General features: G+C 41.0%; 1 pseudogene; it reads right to left on the bottom strand.

Annotated features, from left to right (window-relative positions):
• Positions 1–8,269: 8,269 nt before the first annotated feature.
• Positions 8,270–8,386, bottom strand: LOC126200036 (5S ribosomal RNA; annotated as a pseudogene).
• Positions 8,387–9,308: the final 922 nt, after the last annotated feature.

The following is a 9,308-nucleotide window of genomic DNA, read 5'->3' as shown; positions in this document are numbered from 1 at the left end:
TTCCTTTTCGGAAGTTTGAAGCTACTTACAGGGCATTGCTGCAGTTATTCAATCTAATGCATTATGCGCTCAATTTCGTCATCAGTAAGGCAGTTCAGATTACGTTACTGGTATATGCGTATAGGAGACTTGTGTTTCTGTGGTTCCTGAAAACCTGATTCACGTTGGCTAATATTGCCAGTCCCAAGCAGTGTATACGCTCTAAGGCCTAAAAACGACGCACCACTAATTGATTATTCGAATGGGATGGAAACAGATAGGTAAATTTACATTTATAGATAATCAAATGATTACAATTCCGTAAAAACTGGATGATACGTTCAATAGAAAGAGTATCACAAATTGATCACGACAATTACGCGTTGGTCCACCACTGGCCTTTATGCAAGCAATTATTCGGCTTGGCATTGATACGTGAAATGCCATGCAGTCCTGTTAGCATTATGAAACCGTTACATACGTTTTGGACACAGTCTTGAAACATGTTCGATGACAATTATTTGATAGATGAGGTCGCAGTGGTTTATCACACGACTTACGCTGCCACAAATCTTTTCCACTTTGTGAAGAAAACAGTGAGAATTCGACACAGATAAGCCTGAAGCAAGAAACAAAGTAAGTGGGACAGCTTGTTTAGAATGGTAAAGCGTGTAGTTAGACAGTACCATAAAGTCATGGAAATGCTACCGGAGAGACAGGCGCCTCTGAAAAAACGTACTGATTACGACACCAACACTGCAGTAGAGCTCTTGACAATTAAACACTCATTCAAAGGTGCAATAAGATTGCTGGAAGGTGAAAAGTGTTCAGCAATTCAGTTTGTTTTTTTATGGATGCACAAAAAGGACAGCCATTGTAACACTGGGTCCGAAGATACAGAGGTACGCTGAAATTATTGCAGACCCAGTTTCCTTGTTTAATACCCTCTGTTTGTCAAACAAATGAAAACTGCACTTAACTGCCAAACGGCTGTTTCAGTGTCACCGGTATTTTGGCAGTACAGCTTACAACATTACCGGCTTCTTTTATATTAGTTTTATACAGATAATGTTACACCTGTGAAAAGATTTTTTTATGACCGTGACTGTGTGTAACGAAAATGAATCGGACTATTTATGTTTTCCTAAAGATATCAACTGAACGAAAACAGTCGCAAGGTGAACGGGAATCGAATCTAGGTTCAATTGGTAATCAAGCTGACTGTAATTACGTCAAGAAACGGTCGTCAGCCTAATTAGGCAAAGTTGTACTCAGTACTAGCATGATACATAAAGAAAGTTATGTGTATGAATTGATTTTACTTGATACTAAACTTCTGTTTTGCTTATAAGTAGAGACCGGATTATAGGCATCATAAAAACCTTAAAATATGCATGCAAATACGAATGAAAATTGCTTGAAAATGCGTAAAAAGTATTAGAAATATGTAAGATCAAATAATAAAAAACATGTAGTTACTGCGTGCAGTATATCTCAAAGTCGAACCTGTGCATATCAATTACGAGGAAGAACGCCGACTCCTCGAAAAATCGGTACATTTTGAACGCTGATATAATTTTCCGAGTACTTCCTGGTAGATGCTAGGAAGGGGCCCTTTCTGTGATTATTTTCTAAAAATTGGCAAAATGGGGATGTATACCGCGTTTCAAGAATTGTTCCTTCTTTGCTATTGTTGTCAGTAACAAGCGGACGCGATGCGAGTGTGAGTTCCAGCGAAACAGTCGATAAGTGCAAACCAAATGACGCGCGGGTTTAGCCGGTCGGTCTGATGCGATGCAGTCATGTACTGTGCGGCTGATCCCGGCGGCGGTTCGAGTCGTCCCTCGGGCATGGGTGTGTTTGTTTGTGCTTAGGATAATTTAGGTTAAGTAGTGTGTAAGGTTAGGGACTGATAACCTTAGCAGCTAAGTCCCGTAAGATTTCACACACATTTTTTGAACAGGACCAACTTCGAGATATTTCGAAAGCAGAGGCGCACGCTCAAAAACTCCGGAATATTTTATTAAAAATAAAACATACAATCATAAATTTTTATGAACAGCGTTAACTTTTAATTCATACTGGTGAACCAAAGCATCATTTACGATTTACTTTACGTTTTTCTACTGTACTGTTTCAAATGTTCGATAGTAAGATTGTCTTCGATTACTCAAAACATTTTATAAGCAGAAAAGGACCGTTCTGCATCAACTGAGGTAACTGGCAATATTTGACTTTGGGTGCTATGCCGCCACTTAATGTTTCTGTTAAAAGTTCACCGGTACCATTAATGAAACTAACAACTTATCACTAGGGTTCACAGCCGGAGTTATAGTTTAAAATATTTTCGAACTGTTATTTAAGTTTTCTAGGGAATACCTCCGGCAATGAGGAGTTCACTAGAATAACTTTATTCATTAACTGAACAGATTCATTCAACGCCAAAACTTGAGTTTCAAGCTTTGTAGTACTTGCAAGTACGTGGGAAAAATGAATGTTAATCACAGCAATGTCTTTATAATATTGGACTGGCAAAGACTTTGCACTATCGAAGTCGTTTACTACCCCTCTAACGGCCTCGAAATGTTCATTGTAAAACAACACACCTTCGACCCACATACCCCAACAAGTTGCAACTTGTTCGGGAGGTAAAGACACATTTGGAAGTTTTTCTTTCTAGATGTAGATGCGAGTAGGAGCCTCTAGAAACTCTTTCATTGTGGATGAAATCAGTTTACTTAAATTCACAGCCATGGAACGTACTTCTTCAGCAAGGCGATGCACTCTATGATCAAAGCACGTCAGATGAATCAAATTGGACTAAAATACTCGGAGGGACTTTACTGCTTTGATCATATAGGGAGCAGCATCTGAAATAAACATCTACAGAAGATTCTGGAAATATATTTCTAGTACCCTCATTCACTAATCTGGCGATCATAGAATGATTTACTTTTTCAAGGTGTTTGCAGGCTGTTACATAGGAAGAGGAAGGCTCTTCTTGTAAATCACCAACAATTAAATTTGCAGTGCAGTGGACATAGGTGTCTGTAGTTTCGTTGCAGAATGTTTACGTAAATTGTCGGTATGTAATTTTTACGCATTGTTGATTCATCTGGTATGTTTTGATTTAAGTAATATTTGCGTAGGAAGCCTTTTAGGATAGAGTTTGTAAGTTGGTGAAGAGGAGCATTGCTTGCAATGAATGCTTCACTTAGATCCATGTTAAACAGACTTCTTTGGTTACCTTTCGACAAATCCGTGCTACTGCAACTTGCTGTTGTCAGAAGTTGTTGTAGTAGTCCTTTCTTCTGCATTTCTGCGATATGAAGACTTATCTCGATATACTAGTCTATTTGAAACTTTTTTTCCCACGAAACGATTTTCTCGCAAACTTGACAATATAAAACGATTCCGTGATGCGTAAATGTTCCAGGATGGTAAGCATCTACGAAACGTTTTCTTTTTTCGGGCGGCATAGCGCACATGTCACACACTACACGTCGTAAACACGTTCAACTGCGTACAAGTAAATAGAAAGCTAAACTGAAACAATGCACGTGCGACTGAAAGCTTGCATAGTTTAATTGTTACTGTCGCGTACGTTATGAAAGTGGAGGGGATTAACCGGGGGGAGCAGGCGCATGAGCATTGACTCTATCTGCCTGTTCCTCTTCTGTAATTATTTCGCTGGGCAGTCGGCTCTCGGTTAGTGACTGCACGCAGTTCTAGTTCGCGGTAAACCTGTGAGACATGAAAACTTGTTCGAGCTAGAGATCGTCCAACAAAATTTTTAAAACATTGTAGTTATAGAGCGAAAATATGGATCGTCACTTGTTTGTAGTTAAAGTATGCAATAACCGGTGCAAGGGTGCCAAATATCCTAATGTATATGCAACATGCAAATTCATATAATCCAGTCTCTACTGATAAGACACAGGACAATAGAAGCACAACTTAGCAAGTAATATTCCAGTGTATTGATTTGAACTACACTGGAGAAGTATTAATACTTTCAGGCAACAACTGGCTCTCAATACACTTACCATCTGCACATTACAGTAGGAAAATGATGATAATTATAGGTAAATGATTACTAATGGTTGAGCACTATTGACATTGACATTTTAACTATAGGAAATACAGTTATGATTGAACTGGGTATTGTATACTGATTATTATTTGCATTCTCAATGAATATTCACTACCTTACATTATTTACTTCAAATTGAATATGCGGCACCTAGATCTAGTATAGTTTGAATAACTGTAGTCAGTTGCTTATTTCTGATAGCACTTATAGTAACAGGACATTTAAATTTGGCTCAACAACCAAGGTGAGAAACCAGAAAATAATTTATCGGTAGATTGAGATTGTGGCTGACACACCTTAGTTACAACACAAAACGGGAAACAATATTAATTACATTACGCACGAAATTGTATTCAATATGATTTCAACTGAAAGAACCTTTGAAATGAATGCTTTAACTGTACATTCATGGAAATTACGTGGAGTGTTTCAAAACTTATGCTCAACAAATAATTATGTACTTTACAACTGTACAAAGATTGGTAACTTTGGTAAGGATAATAATTGCTCTACAGTTCAGTAAAACAGGGTACTCGGACTCATCGTAGAACTTAAAATAGGACCTGTCTAGGTAAATGACTAAGGATCAAGTACGATGACGCATCACAAAAGTTTACAGAACACAAAATTATTATTGAAAACGAAAAGTGCAGTTATACACTACTCATCCGCTAATGCAAGATGAAGGTGGTGGCAGCGTCGATATTCTTTTATATTCAAAAAAGGGCGACAAAATAATCTCTGGCTCCTCCTGTGCGGCGAGCTCTGAAAATTGTCTTCTTACCGTTTGATTTTCATAGCACAGAAGTAGGCCGCATTATCTAGGCGTTCGAAGCTATATTACGTAATCTTGCAGTTCTTTTCGCCTCTTTCAGTTCACAAGACGCGACCATTGCCTTCTAGTCTTGCCGTTCGACCACGGAATTCACATTTTCATTTCCCGCCTAGCCAGTTCTTAAAGAGGGAATTCCCTACAGGTTTTACCTGATTATAAACCTACTGTGGTGTCACCGCTAGACACCACACTTGCTAGGTGGTAGCTTTAAATCAGCCGCGGTCCATTAGTACATGTCGGACCCGCGTGTCGCCACTGTGTGATCGCAGACCGAGCGCCACCACACGGCAGGTCTAGAGAGACGGACTAGCACTCGCCCCAGTTGTACGGACGACATTGCTAGCGACTACACGTACGAAGCTTTTCTCTCATTTGCCGAGAGACCGTTAGAATAGCCTTCAGCTAAGTCCATGGCTACGACCTAGCAAGGCGCCATTAACCATATCTGGAGAGAGTCTCACTTGTATTATCAAGAGAAATGTACCACAATGAATTAAAGTTAAGTATACGAGAAGCTCCGTTCTTTTCTTTATAGCTTTCATCACGTATCCTGGTTCAGACTTAACGCCAGTCGGCGTGTGTGTACGCGTGCCTTTCGGTTACCCGTCACTGTGAACTGGCTGCCTTGTCAGTCCACTACACCTACTTTCGCTATTCAAGAACCAGCATTACAATTAAATTTTTAGCTTTTACATTCTTTTACAGCACATGACGTCTGAAGTTATATTAATAGATTAATTACAATTACATAAATTATCATAAATAGAGAATAAAGTATTTACATCCATGTAACATGAAAGATCATAGTTACACAGAAGTCACATTTTGTGTTACAAATTGTCGTATATCGTCTAATAATTGTAGGTACTATGAATCTCGAAAGATAACTGTCTCCGTCTCACAGATGAGAAAGCCGAAATTCGGACGTTCCACAGAATAGTACTAACATTTCTGCGGTCGCCCTTCCAATAATTGGACGCAGTCTGTGTCTGAGAAACATGAAAGTTAAGTACCGAGCGTAAAATATGTGATGAAATATCAAATCCTGATAAGCTACAACAAAATAATAATGCGATATCTTTAGATATTTATTTAGATCCGTTGAGCGAATGTCAGCCGCGCTCAGGATCCAAAAAAGGTCTCAGTCGATGGTGATAAGGATGAACCGTTGCAGAGCAGAAAGCTTAACAGGAGTGTCTTTCACAAGCTACGTATCTGAATCAGCGAGAAGAACGATTTGTATTCCAGCATCAAATGTGACTAGCGAAAGAAATTTCAGTACGGCAAGAAACCTCATATTGGAGGGACGAAGCAAACTTGATAATAAACGAGTCGATTCATTCTAATTACGCCAACTTTGAGACAGTTTTGGTCCCGTTAGATATATTATTTCTTAGGCGGTCTGAATCACTTATGTACATTTGAATCAATAAATCCGATGGTGTTATAAGAAAACCGGCAGTGTGGTTTTCCATTAGCAGATCGTCCATCATTACAGAAGTTGCTGTTTACATAGTTTTCTTGCGTTCTTGAGGAACTCCAAACTGTATCCTGAATTTCCTTACTGCATATGTTGTCTTATGGAACTCAGAGTTGACATCAGCCTGCAGACACACGGAGCTGCTTCTACACTGAAGAGCCAAAGAAACTGCCGCACCTGCCTTATCTACATCTACATCCATACTCCGCAATCCACCTGACGATGTGTGGTGGAGGGTACATTGAGTACCTGTATCGGTTCCCCCTACTATTCCAGTCTCGTACTGTTCGTGGGAAGAAAGATTGTCGGTATGCCTCTGTGTGGGTTCTAATCCCTCTGATTTTATCCTCATGGTCTCTTCGCGAGATATACGTAGGAGGGAGCAATATACTGCTTGACTCCTCGGTGAAGGTATGTTCTCGAAACTTCAACAAAAGCCCGTATTGAGCTACTGAGCGTCTCTCTTGCAGAGTCTTCCACTGGAGTTTATCTATCATCTCCGTAACGCTTTCGCGATTACTAAATGATCCTGTAACGAAGCGCGCTGCTCTCCGTTTGATCTTCTCTATCTCTTCTATCAACCCTATCTGGTACGGATCCCACACCGGTGAGCAGTATTCAAGCAGTGGGCGAACAAGTATACTGTAACCTGCTTCCTTTGTTTTCGGACTACATTTCCTTAGGATTCTTTGAATGAATCTCAGTCTGGCATCTGATATACCGATGATTAATTTTATATGGCCATTCTATTTTAAATCACTCCTAATGCGTACTCTCAGATAATTTATGGAATTAATTGCTTCCAGTTGCTGACCTGCTATATTGTAGCTAAACGATGAAGGATCTTTCTCTCTGTGTATTCGCTGCACATTACACCTGTCTACATTGAGATTCAATTGCCATTCCCTGGACCATGCGTCAATTCGTTGCAGATCCTCCTGCATTTCAGTACAATTTTCCATTGTTACAACCTCTCGATATACTAAAACATCATCCGCAAAAAGCCTCAGTGAACTTCAAATGTGTTGTGTCTTGCTCATACAGCATAGACACAATGAGGTAGCTAGGTGCACGCTAAACTAACGCAGACGGGCTTGAAGTTCTGGAACATGAGACTTATTAATGAATTAGAAGAAAAGTACGTAGATGTTACTTAACTTTTATTCTCTTGTTGGAATACATCTCTTGAATAGTAGTAAGCTATGAGCACTGATACAAATGGCGCCTTGCTAGGTAGTAGCTATGGACTGAGCTGAAGGCTATTCTATCTGTCTCTCGGCAAATGAGAGGAAGGCGTCGTACTTCTGGTCGCAAGCAATGTCGTCCGTACAACTAGGGCGAGGTCTAGTCCGTGTCTTGTGACCTGCCATGTGGTGGCGCTAGGATTGCGATTACACAGTGGCGACACGCGGGTCCGACATGTACTACAGGACCGCGGCCGATTTAAGTTACCACCTAGCAAGTGTGGTGTCTAGCGGTGACACCACAAAATGTTATCCACTATGTCATTTATATATATTTTGAATAGCAACGGTCCTATGACACTCCCCTGCGGCACACCTGAAATCACTCTTACTTCGGAATACTTCTCTCCATTTAGAATGACATGTTGAGTTCTGTTATCTAGGAACTCTTCAATCCAATCACACAATTGGTCCGATAGTCCATATGCTCTTCTTTCTTTCTTTTTCCGTCTTCAGGCCACGAGTGGCCTACCGGGACCATCCGACCGCCGTGTCATCCTCGAGGACGCGGATAGGAGGGGCGTGGGGTCAGCACACCGCTCTCCCGGTCGTTATGATGGTATTCTTTACCGAAGCCGCTACTAATCGGTCGAGTAGCTCCTCAGTTGGCATCACGAGGCTGAGTGCACCCCGAAAAATGGCAACAGTGCATGGCGACTGGATGGTCACCCATCCAAGTGCCGGCCACGCCCAACAGCGCTTAACTTCGGTGATCTCACGGGAACCGGTGTATCCACTGCGGCAAGGCCGTTGCCCCCATATGCTCTTACTTTGTTCATTAAACGACTGTGGGAAACTGTATCAAACGCCTTGCGGAAGTCAAGAAACACGGCATCTAGCTGGGAACCCGTGTCTATGGCTCTCTGAGTCTCGTTTACGAATAGAGCGCGCTGGGATTCACACGATCGTATTTTTTATAAACCCGTGCTGATTCCTACAGAGTAGATTTCTAGTCCCCAGAAAAGTCATTATACTCGAACATAATACGTGTTCCAAAATTCTACAACTGATCGACGATAGAGATATAGGTCTATAGTTCTGCACATCTGTTCGACGTCCCTTCTTGAAAACTGGGACGACCTGTGCCCTTTTCCAATCTTTCTGAACCTTACGCTCTTATAGAGACCTACGGTACACCGGTGCAAGAAGCGGGGCAGGTTCCTTCGCGTACTCTGTGTAAAATCGAACTGCTATCCCATCAGGTCCAGCGGCCTTTCCTCTTTTGAGCGATTTTAATTGTTTTTCTCTCCCTCTGTCATCTATTTCGATATCTACCATTTTGTCATCTGTGCCACAATCTAGAAATGGAACTACAGTGCCCTCTTCGCCTGTGAAACAGCTTTGGAAAAAGATATTTAGTATTTCGGCCTTTAGTCTGCCATCCTCTGTTTCTGCACCATTTTGGTCACAGAGTGTCTGGACATTTTGTTCTGATCCATCTATCGCTTTGACATAAGACCAAAATTTATTAGGATTTTCTCCAGAGTTAGAACATAGAAATTTATTTTCGAATTCGTTGAACGCCTCTCGCATAACCCTCCTCAGACTAGATTTCGCTTCGTGTAATTTATGTTTGTCTGCAAGGCTTTGGCTATGTGTATGTTTACTGTGGAAGTTCTCTTTGCCTCCGTAGCAGTTTTCTAACTCGGTTGCTCTATCACGGTAGCTCTCGCGAGC

The sequence above is a fragment of the Schistocerca nitens genome, chromosome 8 (genome assembly GCF_023898315.1).
Source record: "Schistocerca nitens isolate TAMUIC-IGC-003100 chromosome 8, iqSchNite1.1, whole genome shotgun sequence".
NCBI classification, from domain to species: domain Eukaryota; kingdom Metazoa; phylum Arthropoda; class Insecta; order Orthoptera; family Acrididae; genus Schistocerca; species Schistocerca nitens.
The sequence above is the reverse complement of the archived record's forward strand: the minus strand, read 5'-3'. Positions and strand labels throughout refer to the sequence as shown.